Genomic DNA, 16,288 nt, shown 5'->3' with positions numbered 1-16,288 from the left:
AGCCATAGGGCTTCCCCATTGGTCTCTCCATTGCCCTGGCCCACCCAGCAGGAGGGGGAGTGCTGGTCAGGGTGAAGACTGAGCAATGTGGAAACCAATTTCTGTCCCCTTGCCCTGCTGTGTGCCTGGCCAGCTCCATTAGGTGGGTGCTCTGCTCAGGGTCCCTTCTCTGTTTTATTGTTGACCTCTTGATTCCTCTACCTCTCAGCTTTTTTTGCATGTCTTGTCCCTGGCAATCATCTGGTTGCCCAAATCTTTTATCTCCCTTTTTACAGAATAAAGCTTTCACTGTTGTTTAGCACATCTCTGTGACTTGTAAAACATTTGCATTGTAGCCCCTGCTACTTCCGGTGAAAAGAAGATTGCTGATGGTTAGAGGCACAAGCTGGAAGCCTTTGCTGGTTTTGTGTATATTTACCCCAGTATTTGTTGGGCTAAACTGTTCTTAGAGTTTTCTTGACAGCTTGAAAGAAAAAAAGGAGGGAAAAAAGGCATGTTTGCATAAATGTATTAAAGTGATACACAGTCTGTTCTGAAAACAAGACAACAAAGAACAGGTTCAGCTACTTGAGTATCCACTCTGGCATATGGCTGCTGCTTTGTGAACCTGATCTTAAAGGTCTAATTTACATTAATTACACTAGTAACTATAGTTACTACTATAACCTACACTGATAGGCTATATTTTTATAAAACATAAGGTCAGAAAAAGCAGAACTTTGGAGCTTTTCTGTCTGCATGTTCCTTCCAAATCCTGCCATTTTTCCAGTTCCTTCTGGACAATTACTGTGATTGCTCAGTTTTGCTTCTGTTTAAATCTGTAGCATTTTAACCACTGGTTTCTATAGGACAAAAATCAAGTTTCTATAACTAATAATGACAGACATTAGGGTTGATAATGAGTCGGTGATACATGAGTACAATACCAAGATAAGAAGGGCACACTTCTCTGCAGTGACATAACACAGTGTTGCACCTCTTTTTCAGAGTGTGTTTTCAAAAGAGAAAAAAGAGAGTTAAAAATAGAGATAGGGCAGCACTCACAGTGCTCATGAGGTCCACCTGACCTGGTTTGCCAGAACGATAAAGGTCTTGGAACTAGGAGGTCCCTCTCCACAAATGCCAAGAAATGCTGCAGCCTCGTGGGTGTGAGAGCCCCAGCCTGTTGAAGGGTGCAGCAGAAGTAATTTTGCTGCCTCACATGTTGCTTGTCAGGCCCACAGCTGGGTGCCATTATGGCATGCCTACCAAGGTACCTGCTGATGGGGAGCTGGGAAGGAGAGGCTGTGGGGCACCGTGATGTGGAAACACAGGCTGGACGATTTCTACCCTCTGATTAACTGATTACTTCTAATCATCAGTCTATTGAAAGTCCCTGCACAGGAGGCTGGAAGAGTAATTATATTCCCATTAGATTTCATAGGACATTGTGGTTTTCCCTAATAAAACTCAATGAGTGTTTCAGAAGGCTGTTCTTGTTCAATGCTGTCCTTTGGGTGTCTGCAAGTGCTAGTGTGGAGGATGTTGCCTGTCATCCATGGGCTCTGTTAGATGTTTGGGCTCACAATCCCTGTAAGGCTGGTAGGTGAGCACAGCAGGGTGTCTGCTCTCAGCTGTGCTGGGTTGCAGCCCTTACACCTCTCAGACGTGGGTGAAATTCTCTGGCAGCATGAGCATGGAGGTCTGGTGCCTCAACTCTTATCTTCTCATGCCGGCAATTGCACAGGAGCTCGTTCTGAAGCAGGAGGCAATTAATATTGCAGGTCAGGAGGTGTATGAGCTGTGTTGGAGCTGCAGCAGGGCTTCTTTAAGGGGTTTTCATATGTAGCAAAGTGGCACTGAGTATTAATGACACTTGATAGAGGTGTGGGAAGGTTAGTCTCACTTGCTTCCTATGCTTGCACCTCCACCTGGGATCTGTCCACAGTAGTCTCAGTACTCTGTTGCCTTTTGGCCATTTCTAAACTAGCTTTAAAAAGTGTCTGGAGCACAAACGGGTTTCTTAGCAACCCGCTTCCACTGAGGGCTGCTGGGGAATGGGTCAGTGTTTAACAATTATGCACAATGGAGGTTAAAAATGCAGCACAGTCTGCAGTGTCACTGCTCTGACAGCTGGGGTATCTCAGCGTTATCATGCTGGGATTTACAGCCGTGGTAGTAAACTTGTGACAGTTGTGGTTCTGACCTCATGAACATGATGATGCAAGACTTCAAATGTGTTATGAAATTGGACTGAAGTATTTTTTCTTTATCGGTATATTACAAAAAAAAACCCAAACCAAACCAAGCTAAAAACCATTAAATAACCATCAGATGAGTAACGTAGGCATGATCTATGTTTCACATGTATTTTTACCCTGAAGGCTCTGGGCCTTCCCCTGGTCATATGACTTCTCAAACAAACAGAAATAGATCACAGAAGAGAGTGGAAAATGCAGAGTCTAGCCATAGAGCAGGAAAGGAGAGGAAACATGGGTTTCTGGTTTTGGTCACCTACCTGAGCGTTGATGCACTGTTCCTCCAGGCAAGGAAACAACAAATGCCACATTAACTTGATGAGTATATTTTTTTGAGTCTTATTTTGGCAACATGATCATTTTCCTAAGTCCTTGGTGGTGCTTTGTTTTCTGGATGAAGAGATTCTTGGCAGCTTTTTCTCCTTTTGCAGAGTAGAAAAGGAGGTGGCTTGGGTGTGATTGCTTTTACCCTAATAAATGTCCCAGTACTTACAATTTCTGCAGGAACATACAGTGAGACTATAAGTCATTAAAACAGGGTTCCATCTCTTAGATGGTTTTATAACTGATAGTGAAATCAAGGTTGTTTTGCCAAGCCATTTACTTTCATTGTCTCATCAATTTCTAAAGGACTATTTTCTTCTTTGTTTAATTAACCCTTCTTTTCAGCCTTATCCTACCCCAGCCTAACCCTTTTCAGCCTAACCCTACCCCAAACTCGAGAAATAAGGATCAGCTGACAACGCCTCTTCAGCAGTCACAGGAAGCACTGAAATCCAGGAGCCCTGACTGGAGGTTATTTATACTCATCTTCAGTCACTGTCTGAAGCTGACAGTGTCACGGGCAAGTGGGCAGCTCTTTTCCTTTGCTTCCCTGACCTTTTTTCTTCCCGTTTCCACTGAATAGGCTTATTCCCTGCCAACTTAAAAAATACGTATTTATTTTTTAAATATCTCTTTCAGGCTAATATTACTCATCATCTTACTCACCTGCCACCACTGGTCAAGGAGAAAAATTATCTTGATGTCCCTTTCCACTTAAACATACTTTCCTTAAATGTACTTTACATTGTCGGCTCCTTATTGCTTTGGATTAAGTGGTAAAATCCATACTTGAGACTTTGCAGATGCTTTTAGTTGTCAATTAAGGATCGTTAATATGCAAGACAATGCCACAGCACAGAGGCTGCTAGGGTAGGAAATGAGATCCATCATCTGTTGTTAGAGCTGCAGGATAACTTTAGGTCAGCAAAAATCAGTTACTGGGACTGGCTTTGGGCAAAAATTCCTCATCAGTATTCTGAGAGAGCGTGGGGTGGGATGGGGATGGAAGTAGGCAAAGCTGAGCAGCATTGGGGTTCCTCCCATCCTTGTACCCCAGTGTTGATTTGGGGCATCTTTTGAATCCCTTAGCTCTTGCAGTCACTTCAGTGTCTCTTAACTGCAGAAAGACCATGCTCAAAGTTGATAGCTTGGACTACATTTGTACAAATCAAGTTAATATCCAGTTTCAGGCTATCTGCTGCCTGCTTCCACAGGCCAAAGAGTTTTCCTTCTTTCCTGGCTTCTTGATTAGTGCTTTAATTTCTACTTTCGGAGGCATTTCCTGGCTTTTCTTGTTTGCTTGCCACCAGAGACTCATCTTCGCACTGACCTACCCGAGGCAGGTGATTGCATGGAGGAGTGCTTGCTCCTGTTTGTGGTGGTACCAATACACTTGGGCAATTCTGCTGCTGGGTTGAGTTGGCAGCGAGTGCTGCTTATTGCCCATACCCTCATGGAAGCCAGTTGTGTCCTCACCCTCCTAGGGTGAGATGAGAGTTTTAACCCAGCAAACTCCCTCTTCATTGGAAAGCAATGGGATGCTGCCACTGCTGCCTGTCATGTTTCCTGCTTGCTTTCAGGGGTGTGTCATACTTTATTAAGGCTTTCCATCTTCTCCAGAACAGGTCCAGACTTTTGTGAGCAAGCGCTCTGTGGCTTGCAGCATGGGCTGGCTGGGGTGCTTGTGATGAAAGGTCTGCTGCCCATTTACCTGCAGCTGTATGCTGCTTGCTCGATAGCCGATGTGAGCTTTCTGCCGTTATTCCCTGCACTGAAAGGGCTAGGAGTATGAGGGCTGGGGGATGGTAGGGAGCAGGAGCATTTCCTGCGGTCTGTTGTGGCTCAGCAGGGAAGGGAGCCTGGCTGAACAATGAATTATGTATCTCGTCTTTATTTACTTAAAGAGTGTTTCTCCACCTTGGGAAGTTCAAAAGATTATTCTGTGTGCTGGTTTCTCATAGCAAACAAGCTGGCAGTGTTAGTGCTTATGTTAATGTTGCTTCTGCCTCTCATGGCATTCATTTTAAAAAAGAACTGGTGTGGCTTGGCTTGGTGTGGGAGCTTTGATTTGAAATGAATACTGGCAGCCATGTTATTGAAAAATGAATTGATTACATTGAAAAACTTGTGTTTGTTTCTAGCAGCCTCGTTAGGGTTATGCCACAAATAGAACTAAAGCAGAATCATTTAAGATGCAGGTGTTTGTCCCTTCTGGCTCTTACCATGCTGTGCTGCACTGCTGTTTGCATGTGTTGTCCTATGATTGCTCTTTGCTGGTGGTGAAGCCAGCTCCCTGCACAATGGCTCCTGCTCGCATGGGGCACCAGCATGGGTGGCAGCAGCAGTTGCCATGTTATCCCAGGTGGCCTTTCCCCAGGTTCCCACTGTCCACTGTGTCCTGTGGGGGTTCCCCAGGCATCCTCAGCACTTGGCCTCCCCTCAGCATTGACTTGTTGGATTTGGCTTTGGATTTGCCTTTGCGTCAGTGGTGGTGAAAGCCCTGCCTCCAGGCAAAGAGATGCCTACAAAAGGGCTGCACCTGAGTTAATGGCTGCTCCCCTGGAGTCCTGCTTTTTGGACCGTTTTTGCCTGTTGCTAGTTGCTTTATGTGCTCATTAAAAGTAGTGGGAATTCATGGGTAAAAGGGAAGATAGAAAATGTAACTCAGAGTAAGCTCTAATAGATTTCTAGATGAAAACCTTCTTGACATATTTCTGTATTCAAGATTTATAATCTAATCATTTCTTCACTTGCACAGCAGGGACTGAAATGTAGTTATTTACATACAGGGAACATTAACCAGCCTCCTTTTTAAACCATATGTGAACATAAAATCCAACAACCACTGCTGAGTAATGGGTATCCGTGAAAGATGAGAATAAAAATAAAGCAGAAACAAACATAATGAAAAGGTATTATTGCAAGAAGTAGCTGTGACAGCAGCATATTATATCCCTATACTGAAGTGAAAAAGTGACCCTGTAAATCTGTATCCTCTTCCCTCTTGAGTTAGCACTATACACACTGAACATGTGCAGATGAACCCATTTGTATTCCTCTCTAGTTTTAGTGAGTTCGTGGGGGCTTTGTGATGCCTTACTGCTTTGCCACGAGGATCTAGAGGTTGGCACGCCATGTTGGTCCAGGCTTCTTTGGACTAGTCATTGCTCCTTTGGGGCAGTTGTGATCCCTCAGAAACCTTTAATTTCCCGACAGCTAACTTTGGGGCTGGCTTGATTGCTCTGTGTGCTAACCTTCCAGCCAGTGTAATGCCTGCCTGTTGTCCGAGATGCAGTGTCAGGTAGCTGGCTCCTGAAATGGCTATGGTCATGGTCCTGCAGGGATTAGGATTAATTTGTCCAGGTGCTGAGACACATTCCTGTGACTGTATTGCCCGGACCGTGTTGGCAAGAGCACCTTGGCATTGCCATAGTTACTGTGGATACTCAGGAACTGCTGTGGCTATTGCCAGGCTGCTGCAGTGTAAGGGTATGTGCTTTGGATGTTTAATTTTGAGATTGGCAAAGGGACTAGGGACTGTTGGTGGCTTTTCCTTCCTCTTTTGGATAAAAATGTATGGATGGGCATCTTTGGAGAAATCACTGCTCTTTCTGTATCATATGAAGCAAACACATGTAGAGGCTTTCCCTAAAATACTGGGTTTATGCATTCTCTACATTCGTTGCTTAGTTTCTTGAAAAATGCAGTTTACGTTCCTGTCTTTTAACATTTCTAATACTAATTACAAATGGGAACTTGAAGATCATGGAATTACAGAATTGTTTGGGTTGGAAGGGACCTTAAAGGTCACCCAGTTCTACCCCACGTGCCATGGACACCTTACACTAGACCAGGTTGCCCTGGTTTTGAGCACTTTCAGGGCTGGGGCAATCACAGCTTCTCTGGGCAAACTGTTCCAGTGTCTCCCCATCTGCATAGTGAAGAATTTTTTCCTAATATCTAAATCTCCCTTCTGTTGGTTTAATGCCGTTGCCTCTTGCCACTACATGCTCTTGTCAAAAATTCCCTCTCCAGCTTTCTTGTAGGCCCCCTTTCAGTACTGGAAGGCTGCTGTCAGGTCTTCCCTGAGCCTTCTCCAGGCTGAACAAGCCCAACTCTCTCAGCCTTTTTCCAGAGAAGAGGTGCTGCAGCCCTCAAATAAGGAATATGGTTCCCTAATTAAGGGTAAGCATCCCCAAATGGGTGCAACTGCATCCTGAAGAAGTCATGCTTATCCCATAGGCATGTTTTGATGATAGGTCTAGATACTGGCTTTAAACATGCAGGTTACATACAGAGAACTGTTAGTTGTGAGAAATAAATTCCCTTCTGATAAATGCACATCTGTCTTCTCATTGCTGGAGTCCTCTGGTGATGGTGAGCCTGAGGAGAGTAACTTTTGTTGGTTTTTAGGATGAAAGGAGAAGCTAATTTCTGTGATACAGGGGGATAAGACAGTGAGTTTCTGTCACAGAACCAAACCACTGTATCGTACTACCAAAACACTGTTTCTACTGCGTTTTAACAAAATACTGTACTTTGCATTTCTCTTATCTTTTAACGCTCTGCATTCCTGTGCCCTGAAGAGAGAGTGATGAGAAATGTGGATGGCGGTAGGCTTAGGAAATGTTTTGTTCTTAAATCCCCCCTATTTTTCAGTGGGATTTCAGAAATCTCTACTGTATTTTAATTTGGTTTGTCAAAGTATAATTACCATGAATGAGGTAAGAAACTAATTTAAACACAGCAAGTGTAGTGGAGAATCCAATTTTCAGAAATCAGTGGCAATGTAATTGGAGTCATTAAGTGCTGACTTCGGTAATTAAGAGACGTTTTTTGATGTTTCAGGTTTGTGTTGCTAGTCATCTGTGGAGAGGGTAGAAAAACATTTTCCTCTCTGTGAAACTAGTCACTTCCCTATACCCATGTAACTGAAGGCATGAGCACTGCCCAGTGGCTTGGGTGAACCTGCAGCATTTGAGATGTGCTTGCTTGGGTCCCAAGCTCCTTGTTCCTCCCTGCTCACAGTGGGGGACATATGGGAGCACGTTTTGGAGCCATCCTGTGTGTGAGGCTGGCACTGCCTCTGCTGGGCAACCTCTTATGCTGGGGCATGGAGGAGCCCCTGGGGTTGTACCCCATGCCAGGGCACCGTCAGGGGGGAAAAATCTGGTTGTAGCTGAGCAGGCATGGGATTCAGTGGCTCCATGTCTGGTCTTGGCCAGGGAGCGCAGTTTGATCCCCCCTGGCTCTTCTCTGGTCCAGAGGAGCTGCTTGGCGTAGGAGCTGGACCAGTGCAGGAGCCGCTCTGTCTCAAAACAGAACGTGCTCGTGCTCAGCCAAGGTTTTGGTAGCACGATGAACAGCTACCAAGAGGCATTGCTTCATTGATGGATGATGCCGTGCACTGTTGTGTCACAGAATGCAGAGCAAAAGCAAGTCCTTTATGATAATGTTCAGGAGGAGGATTTTTCTAAGCCAGAGATGGATGCCTGGCTCCTTGACCTATCATCCTTTCAGACTTTGATCTTGGATTGCAGGTCCATCTTGATAAAATAACTGGACGTCTCTGCAGACTTAAAAGTGCTGTTAAAATTATTCATAAAAGAAATCAGTGGTGCAAGTGTATTCTCATCACTTCTTGTTTGCAAAATTATCTGTAAGAAGTCAGGATGTTATGCATTTTTAACTCCTGCAGTTCAACCTAAATGCTCAGCACGCTTTTGTTGTGATAATGGAGAAACCATAAAAAACCCCTGACATGCTGATAGTTATCATCATATAAACCAAGCCTTATGTTTACTTTCCTATTAAAAATGCTAATTTTCTGGAGCAATGGCATTCACAAGGGGGTTTTTCTTTCATTTTGTTGTTTTCCAGCCCCTCAGATATTGCTGTTACTCGGGCCTCCAGCGTGGAAGCTGATGTGATAGTTTTCGTGCTTTTGAGCTTTCACACCCACAAACAAATCCATCGGCAGCTGAGATCTCTTGCTCTGTGTTTGAGTTTGTAATTATCTTCTGGCCCAGCAGAAGCCAGAGCTCGGCCAGGAAGTGTCTTAAAATGTCTTTTCTAAACCTTAGCTGTGCTGGTTTGTGAGGGGTGTGGAAACCACCAGCAGTTTCAACATTTGTTTTAATCAGAAATCCCCTTTCTGCAGTCACAGTGTTTTTCACAGTGCCTTGCAAACTTGCGTTGCCCTTACCTTCCCAGGGGTTCTGACCTTTAACGCTGAATGGGCAGTTCCTCATGCACTTGTTCATGTTTGTGCTTGATGTGGGGCATCCTCTGAAGAGCAGGAGCCACTCTTTGCAGCTGGGCACCTGATAAGGTTGAGCAGCTGGGGATGGGCACCCTGAGGGAGTGCTCAGGGGAGCAGCCTCTGCCACCCAGCCACGTTCAGAGGAAATACTTGTGGTGTCCATCCCCTGTCCCTTTGCAGCTGTGTGGTTTTCTGGATGGCACACTCAGAATACCTGGCAATGGCTGTACGTGGTGTGACAAAAGTCAGAGAAGCATGTTAAATAGCTAGAACAGGTTGGAGAAATCATGCTGAGCTTTACTGACCAAACTGACTAGAAAGGGCCGTCTCTTTGCTGCTCTTGTGTTTGGTGATGGGGGGTTCCAGGCTGGGGTGTGAGCTGGGCTTTCTGTAGCTTGCTGTCCCTGTCTTGCAGGCACTGGGCACCCAACTAAGCTCCTGCTTGCAGCTGCAGATTAGGGGAGTAATGAGGATACACTTTGCTTTAGGCATAACTTCTTTCCTGTTGCTTTTCCGTTCCCTGTTTCCTTTTGTTTTATTTCTTCAGACAGCCTGTGTTACTGCCTAATTGGATTACTAGGTCACCTTCCGATTGACTATGGGCTGTACGGGACAGGGATCAGTCCCTGAGGCTTAGCAGTTTGGGGAGCTAATGTAGGCTGGCAGTCAGCAAAGCCACTACAGTCTCATGGAGCCTCAGTGGAAAATGGCATTTCCTGCCTAACTCCCCAGTGGCCACACAAAGGATCAGATCCATTGCTTTGTTTCACCTGGCTTCTTAGTTTTAGGGAGGAAAAATGAAAAAAGTCTTTGCTTTCAGGTGTGCCGTGTGGTTCATAGCCCTCAAGGAGGCCTGGCCGCCTTCTGGGAAACAAACACATCTAAACGTAAAAACCTTGGACGTGGTTCAGGTGTCTGCATATTAGAGATGAATAGCTCTTACTTAAAAAGTGTGCTCTGTATCTTAAACAAAATACCTCTTTGCCGTTTCCATGGCAAGCTCTCCTTCATAATTGAATAACAGTCATAAATGGTTACATAAAACACAAGCAAAACGCGGCACCGTAGCTGAAGGCTGCACTTGTCAGCTCTGTGTTTGCTCTTTGCGCAGGGGAGTGTGCTGGTACCTGAAGGTGAGGCTTGACCCAGGGCGCAGCCGTTTGGTGCATCAGCCCTGCACCCTGATTGCTGGAGCCCAGTTCCCCAGAGAGGCTTCTTGCGGTTGTCCCAGAGCATCCTCACAGCTCGTCTCCAGACCCTTGTGCTAAGGAGAAGCCAACTGGAGGAAACGTGAAGGCCAAAATCTCTTAATGGGACTACACAGATTAAAACACAGACCTTCTCTTTCGAGGTACCTCTCTGCAGATGGTACTGTCCAACTTGGTCTTTCTGGAGCTGCTATATTCACCTAGAAGCTGTTAGACCTTTGAAAAACAAGAGATCTTGCCAAGGTGAGTACACGTGTCTGCCCATGTTTTTAGAACTTCCTTTTATTTAATTCTGTGACTGAAGTGTTTTCAAGAAAGAAAAGAATAAAGCTTTGCTATTTCTGGGACAAGAGCTTCTGTGCTGTTCTACCTCTTAGGATTTTACAGTCAAGTGTGTGGGTGTCTGGTGTGTCCCCATCCTGTGTCCCCCCCATTTCTGTGCCTCTTTAATTATGAGGGTTTGAGTCTCACCTGCTTAAAATTTGTCACATGGACCCAGCAGCTGTTAAAAAACAAAACCCACAGCAAAAAAAACCAACCAAACAACCATCACAAAAAACCTCAACCTTGGGAAACCCCAGGTGTGAGGTACACCACAAGGTCTTGATGAGAAGCTTGGCAAAGCTGTATTCCCACTGGTGGAGGTCCTTGCAAGGAAGGGGGTGTCTCCTCCCAGGTAAGAGGATGCCCATCTCTTGCACCTGGTACATGCATCACTGACCTGTGCCGAGGGCTGGTCTGCCTGCACCCTACTCTCCTGCCTGGTGTGGGTCCCTGTCAGTGAGAAACCCCAACATTGCCAGTGGGTTTCCCAGCTAGAGGCAGAGGTCCCAGGGGTATGGCTGGGTGGATAGGGCAGAGCTGCCAGGCTTAGCTGTGTGCATGGCATGCAACCAGCCATGTGTGCAGTGCCCTTGCTGCCCTGACCTTGCTTGTCACTGCATGGGATGCTGACCCCCCAGATCTTCACCTTTGGGCCCTGAGATGGGTGTAGATGCAGTGTTCTAGGTTTATTGCTTACAGAAGCACTGCACATGCAGGTGAGTGACGCCAAAGTATTCCCTGTGTCCACACACCTTTCGTGTCGGATTGGTAACACGTCCAGGGGCATTATGTCACTTGGAAAGACTGCATGTGACAGAGTACTTGTGGCTGTTGTTTTGCTGCTTCTCTCTCCCCATAGCACCATTGATTTGCAGGCAGTGGCTGCTTCTCCAGCCCTGTGCTGTTGGCGCTTCCCGATTGCTGCACATATGGTGTGTGAAACTACGCGGCGCTTGTCGGCCCGCGTGGCACTGGCAGCAGCAGTGCCAGCTAGCAGCAGAGTGGCAGACTGAACTCTGCATCTTCCCCTCTCCTCCGGAGGGAGGGGGTGAGAGTTTTTGTTCTTTTGTTCGTCTGAGTTCATCAGGTTGGAAATAAACCCACTGCCTGTGTGTGGGGCGGGGAGAGGAAGGGATACAGGGAGGTGACAACAAAGCTGTCATCTTGCTTTGCTCCATCCAGGGAGCAAGACACATTGGGGTTTCCTAATTCCTGCTTCAGCAGGGGGTGCAAATTGCCCCCATGCTGACAAATTGGACCTGAGCATCTTGACGGAAAGCCTGTGACGCTGACGTCTCCATGCAGCGTGTCTCTGTTGGGTTGCTGGTGAGTTGGCCCTCTGATGGAGGTTTTGGGATTCTCCCATGGCTGTCGCTAGTCCCTGTACCCATTTAGGTGTGTATGCTTGTTCCCACTCCTGCACTCTGTTAAGGTGAAGGTGGCTCTTGACGGTCTCCACTTCTTAAGGTGGTTGGTCCATACATGTGGCACCAGGGGCTCGTTGGAGAGGGAAGTGTGAAGCAAGAGGTTTGCAGCCTTGAAGTTGCTGTGTAATCATCACCCCTCCTTTTTGTGGGGGAAGAAGAGGAGGGAGGTGGGGAAGAAGGATGGATGGTTTTAGCCTCCATCCATCTTATGGCCAATTGTGGTCCTTCTGCAGTGCTGCATGTCCCTGGGGCACCAACATCCCCCATGACAGAAGGCAGCCCTGGGGCTGTCTGGGGGCTCTGGAGGATGTCACCGTGTTAGCTCTTAGCTGTGGCATTTTCTGTGCAGCTTCAAAGCATGGAGGCCTTGTTTGTTTCTGATGAAAGCTGAAGCCTTGCTGAAAAGGGATCATCCTCTGAGGATGCTCCTGGCTCTGGACATGTCTGAGAGGGACTGCTTCCTCCACCTGCCACCCCTCACCCTTTTCTAATTTTCCCTTGGGTTTCTGCTAACTGTGGAGCCACTAATGTAAAATGAAGGCATGGAAATTTCATATTGTAGCAATTAATCAGCCCTCCCTAATTCTTTCCAGCTGTAAATTGCCAGCGCTAGCAGATGCATGCTGTTGCAGCCGAGCAGCTGATCCTGCCAGGGGCCTATGGTGGGCTATGTTTGGTTGGTTACGTGTCCTAGAAAGCCGTAGTGCACCCCTACGCAAGTGTAGTGCTCTGATTAGTTTAACAGAAAGTTTCCAGTTATTAGTGAAACATGTTTCTAGTAATTTCTTTTCCCTCCTGTGCTTAAGTGAAACTAAAATAGAAAAGGTGCTCCATTGTCACGGGACAGCCAGTGCGAGCTTTGGCTTGGTCTCTGCAGCGCATGAGAGCTGGTCAGTAAATCCCTGTTTGATTTTGGTTAGGCGTAGGGTTATTTTTGCTGTGGGCCGTACACACAGATCTCCTTGTCAAGGATTTAGGGAAAAAGAAAAAGACCTGAGGAATTTTCCCTTTAACAATGTCTTGTAGCACAGAAGTGGGATTTCTTGCCCTCTGGCATCCCCAAGTCAGAGACCTCCAAGCAGCAGAGGTCAGGATTTGAGGAGGGAGGGGGGGGCACTGGTTCAGGCTGCACCCGCTGATGTGACTTGTCGAGTGTAATCTGTACAAAGCGGTGCTGTTCCCATCTGCCCTGTGCCTGCTGGATGTAGCTGGCTGGCGCGTTTTGATTAAAACGTCGCAGGGAAGGGAAAATGAGGAAGCAACTAAGCGCATTTCCTATCTTAGGTTTTTAGGAGACACTTAAGGGAGTACACTTGGATGAGTAAGGGCAGAGGCAAATTGCAAAAAGCACTTACTAAACTTGTCTGGGGATTTCAGCCCTGTAGTTTGGAGCATGAAAGCTGGGCTTTCCTTTAAGAAACAGCAATAAAAGCTGACAAGCCTAAAGACCCAGATTAATTTAGAAAGCCTGTAGCTGGGGGAGGAGGGGTGGAAACAGAAGTGCAGCGACTCAGACTGACCTTTCCGTCAACTCCACCGCTCTTCCAAAACGCCATGTGGCATCCAAGCTGGGGTAGAACTGCGAGGTCCCCCACGTGGCACGGGGCAGGCTGTACCTCAGGCACAGGGTCTCTCACATGCTCCCTGAATGGCACTGGGCCTCCATGTGCTGGCATGGGCTGAGGCTGTCTGTCAGCCTGGCCGATCGGCATGGTATGGCGCTGCTGGAGTAGCGGTGCCAGAATCTGTCCTCAAAGTGCTGATGGAGGCACAGCAGCTATTTTGCAATGCGTAGCAGCTCTTTTGTGCAACTCGGAGGAGTTGGCTCGCAGTTATACGCGCTGTCTGACGCGGAGCGGTGGCTGTTAGAAAGGATTTAATTATCCTGATGACCCAAAGTAACGAAAGGAACAGGCCTGTTCATGTCGAGCCGTGGTGCTGACCGTGGTTACTTCGCTTCCCTCTTCCCTTCTCCTCCCTCGTCTCCAGTGTAAAGCTGCAAAGTGAAAGATGATGCCAGTATTCCCCTTTCCCAGGCTGCTATATACAATTGTTTCTATGATCTTTGTTTATATAGATCTAGGGCAGATTAAAGTGTCTTTCAAAATCGGAATACTTGTCAGGAGGCTGGGTAAGCCTGTGTCTGTATCTCTTCAGAAATGTTTCAGGTACCTCCTGGTACCTTCCATCCTCCTTCCCTAACCTTGTGTTTGTGCAGCTATGCATTTTCTGTTCTCCCCACAAGCTCCCAGTCCTCTAGGGAAATTTTAACCATTTATACAGTCTAGTAAAGCTCCAGGCATGTTCTGTCCCAGTATTTATTAACCCATTTCCTTCAGCGGGAAGCAGAGAAGAGAAGCCAGCTGATCTGTCTGTGGGGCCCCTTGGAGGCAGACGAGGACCTTAATGCAGGTGAATGCTTTTAACCATAGCAAAGGTGGGCCCTTTCCGTAACCTGCTGCCTGCCCGTAAGCTGCTGGCCTGCCTGGAATGACAGTGACTGAAGGAACGCTAGAGGTCTGGGGAGATGTAGTGGGGCTGCCCAGAAGGAAATGATGCTGTGAGAAATAAAAGCTGGGTCTTCACATTCCATGTCTGATCTTTGTCAATAGGATGGGTCTCCTGACTATGATGGATTTCACTTGGATTAGAGATTATCTTCCCCTTTAGTCTTTTCTGTACGGGTTGGTCCTTGTGTGATCAAACTTTTTCCTGAAGTTGTTAAAAAAAAGCTCTACATTGTGATACATGTATAGGTTCATATACAAATATCACATGTGCATATATATTGTAATTTATAATGGTATCTTATCAGTTTAAGAGGCTATGGGATTACTGTTGCTCCAGTGTTTTTACCTATGTAGAATGGGACTATTTACTGAGAAATTCGTTGAAGTCTTATGCTTTTCAGTTGATAATTTAAGTAAAAAAAGCTTTCTTTAGGAGCATGTCAGGGAAATCCTGTTCTGAAAAGCTTTTTGGTTTCTTAGCATGTGCACATGTGTTTTTCTCGTTACGATCTTAGGTTTCAATGGTATTTAAGCCCCATTTTTCAAAATCGAGTTATCTGGAAGCATTAGACTCTTTAACAGTACCTAAAGTGAGCCACACTGTTCATTAAACTGCTGCATGTGTGTACCCACATGCACAGTACGGTCCTTACAGGGCCTGAGCAGGATTTTTGGATCGCTGCAGAAGCTTGGGAGTGCCTTATTCTTGCTTGTGCTTTGCCTCCAAGTGGTGCAGGTGCCTCGGCTGGAGCTCACACAGCAGAGCACACTGTGGATATGGAGAATTGCCAGGTATTTGTGACTGGCTAGGGAAATATTAAGCAGTCCCATTTGAAGAGGTTTTTGGAAGGCAGCTGGAAGAGAGTACAAAACCTTGTGTTTGGTGTTATGGTTGATAAGGGTTTAAAGGCAGCTGCAGTTTAAACTCTGAATAGTTCAGCGAGGTCCTTATCTTTACTTGGCCAAATGCTCCATCGAGTAAAAGTTGATTTGTTTCCTGAGCAGAGAAGCAAAACAAGGGCTGCTGCATTAGCTCCGAGTGGCATTGGAGATCTGCATGTTCAATAGAAGCAGGAAGGGCTTGCTGCCTGGTTTGGTGTCCTGGCCTGTCCCTCGGAGGCCCACGGGTGTACCTTCTGCCATGGCTGTGCCACCCCTCTGGGCAGGGACAACCCTTGCAGAGGATCCCTGTATCACACATATGCATGTGAGGAATCTGCAGCCCAAAGGTAAATGTGTCAGACTGACCTTCATCTGAAAACTGCTCTTTCATAAAGCCAGAGAGCTGGGGGTGCATTGTGTTGGTACAGAAGAATGAATTGATGTCTCATACATTGACTGGCTCATGGTTATTTCAGTGAAGAGAGCTGCAACCCCTGCTGACCAGAAGCCTGTGAAATATGGCCAGGACTGTGATGGAGGTGCCTGCCCCACTGAATCTCCATCTGTCAGCTGTGGCAGAGGTTTCTGCTTCAGTCTTTGTGGTCATTCTGCTCCTAGCTTCACCCCTAACAATTATATCAGTCATCTTTAAGCCTGGTGGCTGTGTGATTTTCACTTAGTTGGTGGTCTCTGCAGTGCTCAACTCTCTCTTCAATTTGAACTTTTTTATATCAGAAGTCTAAATGGAGGAAAAAAGCACACTAATTCAGTTTTAATGCCAAGGTTGTGTTGGGAGTACTGCCTGTTACCAGTGAGGTGCGCTTAAGTTCGGCTAAATGTTGGTAGGCACTGTTCATTTGACTGTGAGGCCTAGGTGAGATTATTATATAAGCCTCTCCTCAACAGTTGAATAAATATTCTCTGTTCTCATTTGTGAGATACTGTTTTAATTACAGAAGCTTTCTTCTGACATGCAAAGCACTCAGCTACTAAGTACGATGGTTTACTAAGCTTGGTCTGCATGCTTTCTTATAATCTCAGTTGAGTTCAGCAGATACTGCAGTAAAATATATACAGCCTTTTCCAGTTTGCATCACCCAAACCTCGTATTTTT

At 46.3% G+C, this 16,288-nt stretch overlaps 1 long non-coding RNA gene across 1 annotated transcript in view; it reads left to right on the top strand.

The window, feature by feature from the left end:
* Nucleotides 1-16,288, top strand: part of LOC133215199 (uncharacterized) — a 59,779-nt gene that overhangs the window by 27,121 nt on the left and 16,370 nt on the right. The window contains exon 2 of the long non-coding RNA XR_009726338.1: nucleotides 9,935-10,274. This is a non-coding gene — a long non-coding RNA (uncharacterized LOC133215199). The remainder of the gene's footprint in view (nucleotides 1-9,934; nucleotides 10,275-16,288) is intronic.

The sequence above is a fragment of the Neopsephotus bourkii genome, unplaced genomic scaffold, assembly GCF_033783945.1.
Source record: "Neopsephotus bourkii isolate Nb327-2 ecotype Australia unplaced genomic scaffold, CSIRO-AGI_Nbou_v1 NB_962, whole genome shotgun sequence".
Taxonomy (NCBI): domain Eukaryota; kingdom Metazoa; phylum Chordata; class Aves; order Psittaciformes; family Psittacidae; genus Neopsephotus; species Neopsephotus bourkii.
This window is presented reverse-complemented; position numbering and strand designations above follow the sequence as displayed.